This window comes from Balaenoptera borealis (assembly GCF_965194805.1).
Source record: "Balaenoptera borealis genome assembly, chromosome: 12".
NCBI lineage: Eukaryota > Metazoa > Chordata > Mammalia > Artiodactyla > Balaenopteridae > Balaenoptera > Balaenoptera borealis.
This window is the reverse complement of record NC_138869.1, coordinates 70,521,388-70,536,580: the sequence shown is the minus strand read 5'-3', so window position 1 is coordinate 70,536,580 and position 15,193 is coordinate 70,521,388. Positions and strand designations below refer to the sequence as shown.

Sequence of the window (15,193 nt, the reverse complement as noted above, 5' to 3'; positions counted from 1 at the left end):
CCATATGATATCACTTATATGTGGAATCTGAAATATGGCACAAGTGAACTTATCTACAAAACAGACACAGACTCATAGACATAGAGGACAGACTTGTGGTTGCCAAGGGGTAGGGGGGAGGGAGAGGGACAGACTGGGAGTTTGGGGTTGGTAGATGCAAACTATTACATTTAGAATGGATAAACAACAAGGTCCTAATGTATAGCACAGGGAACTACATTCAATATCCTGTGACAAACCATAATGGAAAAGAATATATTGTTTAAAATAAAATAAAACTCCTAGAAGAGAACATAGGCAAAACATTCTCTGACATAAATTGTACCAATGTTTTCTTAGGTCAGTCTCCCAAGGCAATAGAAATTAAAGCAAAAATAAACAAGTGGGACCTAATCAAACTTATAAGCTTTTACATACTAAAGGAAACCATAAACGAAACAAAAAGAAAACCTACAGACTGAGAGAAAATATTTGCAAATAATGCGACTGACAAGGGCTTAATTTCCAAAATATACAAACCGCTCCTATAATTCAATAACAAAAAACAAACAACCCAACTGAAAAATGGGCACAAGACCTAAATAGACATTTCTCCAAAGAAGACATACAGATGGCCAATAGGCACATGAAAAGATGTTCATCATCACTAATTATTAGAGAAATGCCAATCAAAACAACGAGGTGCCACCTCACACCAGTCAGAATGGCCATCATTAAAAAGTCTACAAATAGGGACTTCCCTGGTGGTCCAGTCGGTAAGACTCCATTTTCCCAATGCAGGGGTCCCAGGTTCAATCCCTGGTCAGGGAACTAGATCCCGCATGCATGCCGCAACTAAGACCCCGCACAGCCAAAATAAATAAATAAATTTTTTTTTTAAGTCTACAAATAATAAATGCTGGAGAGGATATGGAAAAAAGGGAACCCTCTTACATTGTTGGTGGAAACATAAATTATGTAGCCACTTTTGAAAAAAGTATGGAGGTTCCTCAAAAAAATAAAACCAGCAGTGCCATATGATCCAGCAATCCTACTCCTGGGCATCATATATCTGGACAAAACTATTATAATGCAAAAAGATACATGCACCCCTATGTTCATAGCAGCACTATTTATGATAGCCAAGACATGGAAACACCTAAATGTCCATCGACAGATGAATGGATAAAGAAGATGTGGTATATCTATATCTACATAGATATAGATATATAGATATACAATGGAATATTACTCAGCCATCAAAAAGGATGAAATAATGCCATTTGCAGCAACATGGATGGACACAGAGATTATCATACTAAGCACAGTAAGTCAGAAAGAGAAAGTCAAATACCATATGATACCACTTATATGTGGAATCTAAAATACGACACAAATGAACACATCTACGAAACAAAAACAGACTCACAGATATAGGAAACAGACTTGTGGTTGCCAAGGAGGAAGGTGAGTGGGGGAGGAAAGGATTGGGAGTTTGGGATTAGCAGATGCAAACTATTACATATAGGATGGATAAACAACAACTTCCTACTGTATAGAACAGGGAACTATATTCAATATCCTGTGATAAACCATAATGGAAAAGAATCTGGAAAGAAATACATATATGTATAACTGAGTCACTTTGCTTTACAGCAGAAATTAAACACAACACTGTAAATCAACTATATTTCAATATAGTTTTTTAAAAGATAGTGGCTAACAACAACAACAAACACAGAAAATAACAAGCATTGAGGGTATGGAGAAATTTGGAACCCATGAATGTTGCTGGTGGGAATACAAAATTGTTTAGCTGCTGTGCAAAACATATGGCAATTCCTCAAAAAATTAACCATAGAATTATCACATGATCCAGCAATTCTACATCTGGTATATATCCCAAAGAAATGAAAGAAGGGACTCACGAAGATATTTGTACACCCATGTTCACTGCAGCATTATTCACAATTGTCAAAAGGTGGAAGCAAATCAACTATACTTCAATCAAAAAAATATTTTTTTAAAGGTGGAAGCAACCTAAGTGTCTGCCATCAGATGATGGATAAATAAAATGTGGTATATCCATACAATGGATTATTTAGCCTTAAAACGGAAGGAAATCCTGTCACATGCTACAACATGAATGAATCTTAAAGATATTATGCTAAGTTAAGTAAAATAAGCCAATCACAAAACAACAAATACAGTTGACCCTTGAATAAAGAGGGGGTTAATCCACATATAACTTATAGTCAGCCCTTTGTATCTATGGGTCCTCCAAATCTATTGGATTCAACCAATCATAGACAATGTATTAGTGTAGTACTTACTACTGAAAAATATCTGGGTGTAAGTGGACCCATGCAGTTCAAACTTGCATTGTTCAAGGATCAACTGTACTGTATGACACCACTTATAAGGTACACAGAATAGTCAAATTCATAGAGACAGAAAATCGAATGGTGGTTACCAGAGGCTAGGGGGAAAGGAAATGGGGAATTATTATTTAATAGGTACAGAGTTTCAGTTGGAGAAGATGATAAAGTTCTGGAGCTGGGTAGTGGTGATGGCTGTACAACAACATGAATGTACTTAATGTCATTTTACACTTAAAAATGGTAAATTCTATGTTATATATTTTGCCACAAAAAAGAGTGACAGAAAAATAAAGACATTTTCAGAAAAAAGAAAAAGACAGAGTGATTGAATGGATAAAAAAGCAAGACCCCTCTATATACAGCCTACAAGAGACTCACTTCAGATGTAAGGACACACACAAACTGAAAGCGAAGGCATGGAAAAGATACTCTATACAAATGGAAACCAAAAGATAGGGTAGCTATACTCATATCAGACAAAATTGATTTTAAGACAAAGACTAATAAGAGACAAAAAAGGGCATTAAATTATGATAGAGGGGTCAATCCAACAAGAAGATACAACATTTATAAATATTTATGCACCCAACATAGGAGTACCTAAATATATAAAGCAAATATTAACAGACCTAAAGCAAGAAATAGACAGCAATACAATAATAGTAGGGGTTTTTAATGCCCCCACTTTCATCAATGGATAGATCATCAAGACAGACAATCAATAAGGAAACAGCAACCTTAACACTTTAGACAGATAAATTTAACAGATATATACAGAACACTTCATTCAAAAATATATAAAATATATTCTTCTCAAATACACATGGAACATTCTCCAGGACAGATCATATGTTAGGCTACAAAACAAGTCTCAGTAAACTTAAGAAGACTGAAATCATATCAAGAATCTTTTCTGACCACAAAGGTATGAAACTAGAAATAACTTACAAGAAGAAAACTGGAAAATTCACAAATATGTGGAGATTAAACAATATGCTACTGAACAACCAATGGGTCAAAGAAGAAATCAAAAGAGAAATCAAAAATTCCTTGAGACAGGGACTTCCCTGGTGGCACAGTGGTTAAGAATCCACCTGCCAATGCAGGGGACATGGGTTCTAGCCCTGGTCCAGGAAGATCCCACATGTTGCGGAGCAACTAAGCCCTAGTGCTACAACTACTAAGCCCTAGTGCTACAACTACTGAGCCCATGTGCCACAACTACTGAAGCCCACATGCCTAGAGCCCATGCTCCACAACAAGAGAAGCCCACGCACCGCAACGAAGAGTAGCCCCTGCTCGCCGCAACTAGAGAAAGACCTCACGCAGCAATGAAGACCTTGTGCAGCCAAAAATAAATAAATAAATTTATTTTTAAAAAAATACCTTGAGACAAATGAAAATAGAAATACAACATACCCAAACTTATGAGCTGCAGCAAAAGCAATTCTAAGAGGGAAGTTCATAAGTGATAAATACCTACATCAAGAAACAAGAAAAATCTCAAACAACCAAACTTTACACCTCATGGAGATAAAAAAGAACAAATGAAACCCAAAGATGGTAGAGGAAGGAAATAAAGATCAGAGTGGAAATAGCAACTAAAAAGACATTAGAAATATCAATGAAATGAAGAGTGGGTTCTTTGAAAAGAAACAAAATTGACAAACCTTTAGCTGGACCCACCAAGAAAAAAAGAGGTCTCAAATAAAACCAAAATAACAGAGGAGACATTACAACTGATACCACAGAAACACAAAGAATCATAAGAGACTACTATGAACAATTATATGGCAACAAATTTGACAACCTAGAAGAAATGGATAAATTCCTAGAAACATACAACATACAAGATTGAATCATGAAGAAACAGAAAATCTGAGCAGACTGACTACTAGCAGTGAGTTTGCATCAGTAATCAAAAATCTCCCAACTGTTAATGCATTGGTTGTTTCGCTAGGAAGCATAGTAGTAAGCGCTAATATCATTCTTCCTAATGAACATACAACCTGGTACATATTTCATCATGAAATGGATTGTGAAGTGGCACTATTATCACTTACACTACTACTTTCTGGGTGCAGCATCAGAATGCGTCAAGTTTGGGATCAAGTCAGACATAGACCCACTTAGACAAATATCTTGACATAGTAGTTCGGATGAGTTGATTTACAAGAGTTGATTCTAGCCTGTAAAGAACATACAGCAACTTGCTTTGGACTAGTCTTACATAAAGGGGTTTGTGGTTGAATGAAAAGAGCTACTAAACCACTCCTCCGAAAAGCGAACCTCACAGATGTTTCTGCTGGTTTCGGTTGAGAGAAACTACGTGGTTTACAAACAAACTCATAGACGTGTTGTTTCACAAGCTTTTGATTTTTTCCGGTAAAAGCACCTCTTCAGGGTACCATGTTACCTTTTATCTTCCAGTTCCAAATGGCTTGTTGAGTTTATATCCCTTGTATTGTAGCCGACCCCATGTGTATCAAGAGCACACACCTCATCCCGTGTGTATCACGAGCAGTGAAGGCACTTGACCCTGAAGCCAGATTCCCACGCAGGACCCCACATTGTCCTGTTGGTTCCCAATTCCTGCACTTGTGGTTTTATTCAATGTTTTTTTGTTTGTTTTTTGTTTGTTTTTTCATTTGTTTTGTTTTTTGGCTGCACTGCACAGCTTACGGGATCTTATTTCCCAACCGGGGATCGAGTCTGGGCCCCAGCAGTGAAAGCACCATGTCCTAACACTGGACCACCAGGGAATTCCCTATTCGATGTCTGTTAAATGGCCTGGTCTTTAATTATAAACAACCACTCAAAAATACAAATGCTTCTGGAGGGGCTGAGAGGCTAGTCGGTTGTATGTAACTGAATGTCTTTAATCCTTTCTTTCTCTGTTCGTGGTGAAACAGCTCCACTAAAGGGTCAGGAGGGTGGGGTATGGGAGTGATGAAGTAATAAATAATTGAACTACTAAAAAAAAAAACTCCCAACAAAAAAAAGTTCAGAAGTAGACAGCTTCACTGGTGAATTCTACCAAACATTCAAAGATGAATTAATACCAATCCTCAAACTCTTCCAAAAAATAGAAGAGGAGGAAAACTTCTAAACTCATCTTACAAGGTCAGCATTACACTTATACCAAAACAAGAAGGACACCACAGAAAATTACAGGCCAATATCACTGATGAACATAGATGTAAAAATCCTCAACAAAATATTAGTAAACAAAATTCAACAATACATTAAAAGGATCATACACCACGATGAAGCAGGGTTTATTCCATGGATGCAAGGATGGTTCAACATCCCCGAATCAATGTGATATACCAAATTAGCAAGATGAAGGATAAAAATCACATGATCATCTAATTAGATGCAGAAAAGCATTTGACAAAATTCAACATCCATTTATGATGAAAACTCTCAACAAAGTGGGTGCAGAGGGAACAAACTTCAACATAATAAAGGCCATATATGATAAGCCCACAGCTAACATCATACTCAATGATGAAAAGCTGAAAGTTTTTCCTCTAAGATCAGGAGCAAGACAAGGATACCCACTCTCACCACTTTTATTAAACATAGACAGAGCAATTAGGCAAGAAAAAATAAAATAAAAGTCATCCAAATCAGAAAGGAAGAAGTAAAACTGTCACTATTTGCCAATGACAAGATTTTATATATAGAAAACCCTAAAGACTCAACCAAAAAAAAAAAAACAAACCCCTGTTAGAGCTAAGAAATGAATTCAGTAAAGTTGCAGGATACAAAATCAACATACAAAAATATGTTGCATTTTTTTTAATAAATGTATTTATTTATTTTTGGCTGCGTTGGGTCTTCGTTGTTGCGTTCAGGCTTTCTCTAGTTACAGCGAGCAGGGGCTACTCTTCGTTGCCATGCATGGGCTTCTCATTGCAGTGGCTTCTCTTGTTGCAGAGCACAGGCTCTAGGTGTGTGGGCTTCAGTACTTGTGGCCTGTGGGCTCTAGAGCGCAGGCTCAGTAGTTGTGGTGCATGGGCTTAGTTGCTCTGCAGCATGTGGGATCTTCCCAGACCAGGGCTTGAACCCCTGTCCCCTGCTTTGGCAGGCGGATTCTTAACCATTGCGCCATGAGGGAAGTCTGATATGTTGCATTTTTATATACTAACAATGAACTATCAGAAAGAGAAATTTAAGCAATACCACTTACAGTTGCATCAAAAAGAGTAAAATACCCTTGAATAAGTTTAACCAAGGAATTGAAAGACCTGTACACTGAGAACTATAGACACTGATAAAATAAACTGAAGACACAAATAAATGGAAAGCTATTCCATGCTCATGGAATGGAAGAATATTTGTAAATGTCCATACTACCCAAAGAAACCGACAGATTCAACGCAATCTCTATTGAAATTCCAATGGCATCTTTCACATAAACAGAACAATTTTAAAATTTGTATGAAACTACATAAGTCCTTGAATAGCCAAGGCAATCCTTTTTTATTTTTTCTGGTTTTTTTGCGTTGGGTCTTCATTGCTGCACACAGGCTTTAGTTGCAGCGAGCGGGAGTTACTCTTCATCGTGGTGCACAGGCTTCTCATTGCGGTGGCTTCTCTTGTTGCAGAGCACGGACTCTTGGTGTGCAGGCTCAGTAGTTGTAGCTCGCAGGCTCTAGAGCGCAGGCTCAGTAGTTATGGCGCACGGGCTTAGTTGCTCCACAGCATGTGGGATCTTCCCAGACCAGGGCTTGAATCCATGTCCCCTGCATGGGCAGGCAGATTCTTAACCACTGTGCCACCAGGGAAGTCCAGCCAAGGCAATCTTGATCAAGAAGAACAAGCTGGAGGCATCATGCTTCCTGATGTCAAACTATATTACAAAGCTACAGTGTCAAAACAGTAATGGTATTGGCATAAAAACAGACACATAGATCAGTGGAACAGAATAGAGAGCGCAGATATAAACCCACACAAATATGGTCAATTAATTTATGACAATATGCCAGAATATACAATGGGGAAAGGACAGTCTCTTCAACAAATGGTGGGAAATGGACTGCCATATTGGGAAAACTGGAGAGTGACATTCAAAAGGATGAAACTGGACCACTATCTTACACCATACATAAAAATCAACTCAAAATGGTAAAGAGTTGAATGTAAGACCTAAAAGCATAAAACTCCTACAAGAAAAAATAGAGGAAAACCTCCTTGACATTGGTCTTGGCAATGATTTCTTGGATTTTACACCAAAAGCAAAGGCAATAGAAGAAAAAAACAAATGAGCGGGACTCCATTAAACTAAAAAGCTTCTATACAGCAAAGAAAACCATCAACAAAGTGAAAAGGCAACCTACCAAATGGGAGAAAATATTTGCAAAGTACATATTTGATAAAGGGTTAATATTGAAAATATATAAAGAACTCATGCACTTCAAAAGAAAAAATAATCCAATTAAAAAATGGGCAGAAGAAATGAATAGATATTTTTCCAAAGAAGACATACAAATGGCCAACAGATACTGAAAATGTGCTCAACATCACTAATCATCAGAAAAATGCAAATTAAAACCACAATGAGATATCACTTCATATCTGTTAGAATGGCTACTATCAAAAGGACAAGAGATAACAAGTCTTGGGAGGATGTGGAGAAAAAGGAACCCTTGTGCACTGTTAGTGGGACTGTGAATTGCAACAGCCACTATGGAAAACCACACTCTTCCTCAAAAACTGAAAAATAGACCATGTGATCCAGTAGTTCCATTCTGAGTATTTATCCAAAGGAGACAAAATCACTGTCTCATAAAGATATCTGCATCCCCATGTTCACTGCAGCATTATTTACAATAGCCAAGACATGGAAACAATCTAAATGTCCATTGATGGATGAATGGATAAAGAAGTAGTGGTATATATATAATGGAATATTATTCAGCCACAAGAAAGAAGGAAAGCCTGCCATTTGTGACAATGTGGATGGACCTTGAAGGCATTATGCTAAGTAAAATAAAATTCAGACAGAGAAAGACAAATACTGTATGATCACACTTATAGCTGGAATCTTTTTTTTGTTTGTTTTTTTGGCTGCATTGGGTCTTCATTGCTGCGCCTGGGCTTTCTCTAGTTGGGGCAAGCTGGGGCTACTCTTTGTTGCAGTGCACGGGCTTCTCACTGTCATGGCTTCTCTTGTTGCAGAGCATGGGCTCTAGAGCATAGGCTCAGTAGTTGTGGCGCACAGGCTTAGTTGCTCCATGGCATGTGGGATCTTCCTGGGCCAGGGATCAAACCCATGTCCCCTGCATTTGCAGGTGGATTCTTAACAACTGTGCCACCATGGAAGCCCTATCTCAATCTTTTAAAAATCTCCCAACAAAGAAAAGTCCTAGGGAATTCCCTGGCTGTCCAGTGGTTAGGACTCCACGCTTCCACTGCAGGGGGCCCAGGGTTTGATCCCTGGTCAGGGAACTAAGATCCCACAAGCCGCACAGCGTGGCCAAAAAAAAAAAAAAAAAATCCTAGATCTGACAGCTTCACTGGTAAATTCTACCAAACATTTAAATAAGAACTAATACCAATCCTTCTCAAATTATTCCCAAAAACTGAAGAGGAGGGAACACTTCCTAACTCATTTTCTGAGGCCAGCATAACCCTAATACCAAAGCCAAACAAAAACACTACAAGGAAACTGCAGATCAATATCCCTTACGAACACCAATACAAAATCCTCAACAAAATACTAGCAAACAGAAATCAACAGCATATTAAAAGGATTATACTCCATGACCAATGGAATGTATTCATGTAACGCAAGGATGGTTCAACATACAAAAATTATTCAATATACAGTAATATGCCAAATCAACAAAATAAAGGGGAAAAAAAAACACATGATCATCTCAATTGATGCAGAAAGGCATTTGACAAATTCAGCATCCTTTCATGATAAAAACACTCAACCAAATAGGAATAGAAGGAAACTATCTCAACATAATAAAAGATATGTATGAAAACTCAAAGCAAACATCATACTCAATGGTGAAAGACTAAAAGCTTTTCTTCTAAGATCAGGAACAAGGCAAGGATACCCAATTTCACCACTTCTACTCAAATAATACTGGAAGTTCTAGCCAGAGCAATTAGGCAAGAGAAAGAAATAAAAGGCATCCAAATTGGAAAGGAAGAAGTAAAATTATTTCTGTTTGCAGATGATATGATCTCATGTGTAGAAAATCCAAAAGCCTCCACAAAAAAGCTACTGGAGCTAATAAATGAATTTAGCAAAGTAGAAGGATACAAAGTCAACACACAAAAATCAGATGCATTTCTATACACAATTAACTATCTGAAAATGAGTTACAAAAACAATTCCATTTACAATAGCATCAAAAAGAATAAAATACTCAGCAATTAACTTAAACAAGGTGGTAAAGACTTATACAATGAAAAGTATAAAACATTGCTGAAAGAAATAAAAGACAACAGAAATAAATGGTAACATATTGCATATTCATGGATTGGAAGACTTAATATTATTAAAATGTCAATACTACCCAAAACAACCTACAGATTCAAAGCAATCTCTATCAAAATCCCAATGATGTTTTTTGCAGAAATAGAAAAACCCATTCTAAAATTTATATGGAAACTCAAGGGGCCCCGAATAGCCAAAACAATCTGGAAAGGACAAACTGGATAGCTCACACTTCCTGATTTCAAAACTTACTACAAAGCTACTGTAATCAAAACAGTGTAGTTTTAACATAAAGACAGACATATAGACAAATGGAATAAAATATAAATAGCCCAGAAATAAACCCTCACTTACATGGTCAAATGATTTTTGGCAAAGGTGCCAAGACCATTCAATGAGAAAAGGACAGTCTTGTCAACAAATGGTGCTGGAGAAACTGGGTGTCCACATGCAAAGAATGAAGTTGGGCCCTTTCCTCATACCACAGACAAAAATTAACTCAAAATGGATCAAAGACCTAAATATAAGACCTGAAACAATAAAACTCTTAGAAAAAAATTGGACAAAACTTCACAACATTGGATTTGGCAATGATTTCTTGGATATGACACCAAAGGCACGGGTAACAAAAGAAAGACAAATTAGACTTCATAAAAATTTTTTTAATTTTGTGCACCAAGAGACACTATCCACAGAGTTAAAAGGCAACACACAGAATGGGAGAAAATATTTGCAAATTATGTATCTAAGGGATTAATATGCAGAATATGCATAGAACATCTAAAACTCAACCAAAAAACAACCTAATTCAAGAACGGGCAAAGGACTTGGATACTCCTCCAAAGAAGATAAACAAATGGCCAATAAGCACAGGAAAAATGCTCAACGTCACTCAGTCCTTAAGGAAATGCAAATCAAAACCACAATGAGATACTACCTTATACCCATTAGGATGGCTACGATCAAAAAAACTAAAAACGGGCTTCCCTGGTGGCGCAGTGGTTAAGAATCTGCCTGCCAATGCAGGGGACCCAGGTTCGAGCCCTGGTCTGGGAAGATCCCACATGCCGCGGAGCAGCTGGGCCCGTGAGCCACAACTGCTGAGCCTGCGCGTCTGGAGCCTGTGCTCCGCAACAAGAGAGGCCGCGATAGTGAGAGGCCCACACACCGCGATGAAGAGTGGCCCCCATTTGCCGCAACTAGAGAAAGCCCTCGCACAGAAACGAGGACCCAACACAGCCATAAATAAATAAATTAATTAATTAAAAGAAAAAAAAACTAAAAACAACAAATGTTGGTGATGAGGTGGATAAACTGGAAAATTTGTGCCTTTTTGGTGGGAATGTAAGATGGTTCAGCCACTGTGGAAAACAGTACAGCAGTTCCTCAAAAAATTAGAAATAGAATTACTATATGATCCAACAATTCCACTCCTAGGTATATACCCCAAAGAATTTAAGGCAGGGGCTCAAAGAGATATTCGTACACCTATTTCACAGCAGTATTATTCACAATAGCTAAAACATGGAAGCAACAAAGTGTCCACAGCTGATGAATGGATAAGCAAAATGTCGTATACACATACAATGGAATATTATTCAGCCTTAAAAAGAAAGTAAATTCTACAAAATGCTACAACATGGATGAACATTGAGGACATTTTGCTAAGTGAAATAAGCCAGTCACGAAACACAAATACTGTACGATTCCACTTGTATGAGGTACTCCGAGTAGTCAAATTCATAAAGACAGAAATTGCAATGGTGGTCCTAGGGTGGGAAGAGTGAAGAATGGGGAGTTATTGTTTAAAAAGTATAGAGCTTCAGTTTTACAAGATGAAAAGAAATATGGTGATGAATTGTGACAATGGTTGCACAACAATGTGTATGTATTTAATACCACTGAACCGTACAGTTAAAAATGGTTATGGCAGTAAATTTGATGTTACGTGTATTTCACCACAATTAAAAAAAAAAAAAAAAACCCACAACACTAAAAAGCTCACTATTCTTACTGGGATTCAGCCATTTTTCTTGCATAAATGCTTCCTGAATTGCTGCAAGCCTTTGGTTAATTTCCAGAGTTTGGAAAAGTTAACTCTGACCATTTTGGCCAGTTTTCTCATTGCTTTTATAGAGGAGAGAAATTTTGGAGATCCTTACTTTGTTGTTTTTGCCAATACCCATGGCTTTGCATTGTGCATATCCCCATGGCCGCCTGCTTCTACCACTTGGGGAAAAGTAAAGGCTATAATAACCCCAGGCCAGGATTTCCCTGGTGGCGCAGTGGTTAAGAATCCACCTGCCAATGCAGGGAACATGGGTTTGAGCCCTGGTCCGGGAAGATCCCACATGCCGCAGAGCAACTAAGCCCATGCGCCACAACTACTGAGCCTGTGTGCCACAAATACTGAAGCCCGCACGCCTAGAGCCCGTGCTCCACAACAAGAGAAGCCACCGCAATGAGAAGACTGCACACTGCAACGAAGAGTAGCCCCCACTCGCCACAACCAGAGAAAAGCCCGTGCTCAGCAACAAAGACCCAACGCAGCCAAAAATAAAAAATTTTTTTAAAAATGATAATAACCCCAGACCATTAGGAAAATTCCTGCTGGCTGGAAAGGGCCCCAGCTCGACCTGAAAAGCTCACCTCTGCCAAAGATGAACAATCAAAAAGGAACCTGTGCAAAGATACTAGATGAAAAAGGGAGGAAAAAAGCAGGACAAACATGAACACTGAAAAACACTTAGAAAATTGTTACCAGAAAGCAGGTGAAAAAATCCCATCAGATATTTCATCTTCAATTTTTAAAAAACCAACTCTTCCATGAAACAAGAGCCCCAGGATGAGAGTAAAACGATGTATGAGCACTGCATAAAAAAAGAGCAAAATGTGAACTGGCAAAACGCAGGAAATAAGTGAAAGTAAGAAAATTAAAGCAACACAGAAGAGAAGATGAAATTGGAAAGTATCACAGGGAAAAGAGAGGCTGAGACACACAGAAGGGGGTTTAAAGGACCGGTCTTTGAAGAGTGAGCAAGATGAAATGAAAATACTTAAACAGGCTTAAAAGGAAATAATATACATGGCAAATGGGCAAGAGAGAATATACATATATATAATATATATATATATATATATATATATATATACATACACACACACATATATATTATTGGCATCCCTAAGGAAGCAAATCCAAAGACGGAATTAAAAACAGAATCCTGGGACTTCCCTAGTGGCACAGTGGTTAAGACTCCGCACTCCCAATGCAGGGGGCCCGGGTTCAATTCCTGGTCAGGGAACTAGATCCCACACGCATGCTGAAACTAAGAGTTCGAATGCCACAACTAAGGAGCCAGCAAGCCTCAACTGAGGAGCCCTCGAGCCGCAACTAAGACCCAGTGCAACCAAATAAATAAAAATAAATTAAAAAAAAAAAACAAAAAAAAAACGGAATCCTGACATGGCTTCTGGCAATGAGAAAACACATGAGACAAGTAGAAAGGCCAGGTCCCATTAAAAGGGGATATAAATGGTGAACACTTCCAATGCTGGCAAATTTGCTGGACTTCAAAGATAAGAATCCTTTGAACCAAAAAAAAAAAATCCTTTGAACCAACAGGCAAACAGATCACATCACGTCAGAAATATGGCAGGGCTCACACGACCCTACACCTATAGTCAGTGTTGGATGACAGTGGAGCCAGCGAGGCCTCAAAATGCAGGAAAAAGCAAACATTACCCAAGACATTTATAATCAGTGCAAACAGTTTTGTACATGCTCAAGGACTATTGTTCTCAGAAGCCTTCCTGAGGAAAGGACTCAAAGGTGAAATTCAGCCACCCAAGAGGGAAAGTCAGAACAGAGGATGTGGTGTAGCAGGTCTCCTGTGATGACCCGGCGGAGGACTCCTGCCTCTGTGTTCACTGCCCCATTTCATACCCCAGGTGGATCATTTTAACACCCCCTTCTCCATAAACAAAATTATTTTCAGTAATAATCATGTTCTAATCAGTAATCATTTTCTTGACTCATTCTTCAGTTTTAAAATAGCTATTAAAAAGAATAACTTCAAAATTTAAAAATATTCAATCAAGCAAAGTATTTCATGTACGAAAATTTGTGTTGACCAAAGAATATATACATATACGCGCGCGCACACACACACGCACACACCTTGCAGTTTACACTCAATTTTGCCATTTAAAATTTTAAACACAAAATAAGAACTTTAATTGATCACATAAAGACTGACAGAATTAAAATTATACCAGTTCTGTTTTATAATTTTTACAACCACTATGCCATCATTGTTTATTTCATATTCACTAATTAAATGCAGGAATACACAGTACAGCTGGGGCTGGAGACACACAATACACCTGAAGTGAGCTTGAAGGATTTCAAACCTCTAGGTTCCTACTTTCCTAATGAATCCATGTAACTGAGTTTATATGGGTGTGTGTTGGGTCAGGGGGAGGTTTCCTACTATATCAATTGAGAGTTCTCCAAATTAGCTTCCATGTAGACTATAAAGCATAAATAATAAAAATGTGCTAATTTGAAGCACATGGTTTTTTACTGAAATTCAACAATGACCAAAGCAATTGTAACAAAAGATTTGGGGAGGGGTACATTTTACCACTAATATTGTTTAGGATTGCCAGTGCAAGATTTTACAATAAAAAGCAGACAAGCTATTAGGTTTTATCATTGTTTTTAAAATTCTCTACATCTGTCTCATCAATTTTACATTTTGCAAACTTGCTATGATCTAAGAAAGAAGTCACAGGTAGAAAAGTAAAAGTGGGCAGTCATTTAAACAGGGAAAACAGTCCCTATTATATATTCAAGCTAGACCACCTAAATCAACACAAGGTAGAATTACAACAACAAATCTCCACAGACCATGCACTCCCTTAGTGCCGGCACCTGGGGCTGACATGCCCACTGCCCGCCCTAGTCCAGCACTGGAATCTCCCCAGTCCTCCTCCTGCCCTTGTTACTTGACCCTGTAAACTCACTGCTCCAGATCCCCAGCCAGGAGGCCACTCACGCTTGGAGGCGCTGCCCTCTGGGTCAGGTACAGACAGACACTGACACACGTGTGGTGGAGAAAGGTGTCCCGCTGGCTGCTCCAAAGATCCATTCAGGGGCAAGCAACAAAGCCCAGAAGACACTGGAACTGAAGACAATGGTGAATAAGGACATGAGCCCAGCAGAGAAGTGACAAGATGCTGCCAGAGAAAGCAGAATGAGACCTGAAATGAAGGAGCCAGAAGAGGTTCCACCTATCAGAAGAGGCCAGCAGTCTGATTGCCTACAAGCTGAAGGATATTGGTGATTCAGAATTTGCAAATTGTCCCG

The 15,193-nt window shown here is 38.4% G+C and overlaps 1 long non-coding RNA gene across 24 annotated transcripts in view; it reads right to left on the bottom strand.

Annotated features, from left to right (window-relative positions):
* LOC309607057 overlaps nucleotides 1-15,193 on the bottom strand; it is a 197,447-nt gene that overhangs the window by 120,662 nt on the left and 61,592 nt on the right. For 23 of the 24 annotated variants that reach the window (XR_014232196.1, XR_014232197.1, XR_014232198.1 and 20 more), the window contains one exon: nucleotides 14,883-15,011. This is a non-coding gene — a long non-coding RNA (uncharacterized lncRNA). Of the gene's footprint in view, nucleotides 1-14,882; nucleotides 15,088-15,193 lie in introns of all 24 variants that reach the window. The other variant, XR_014232216.1, reaches the window with a different exon arrangement.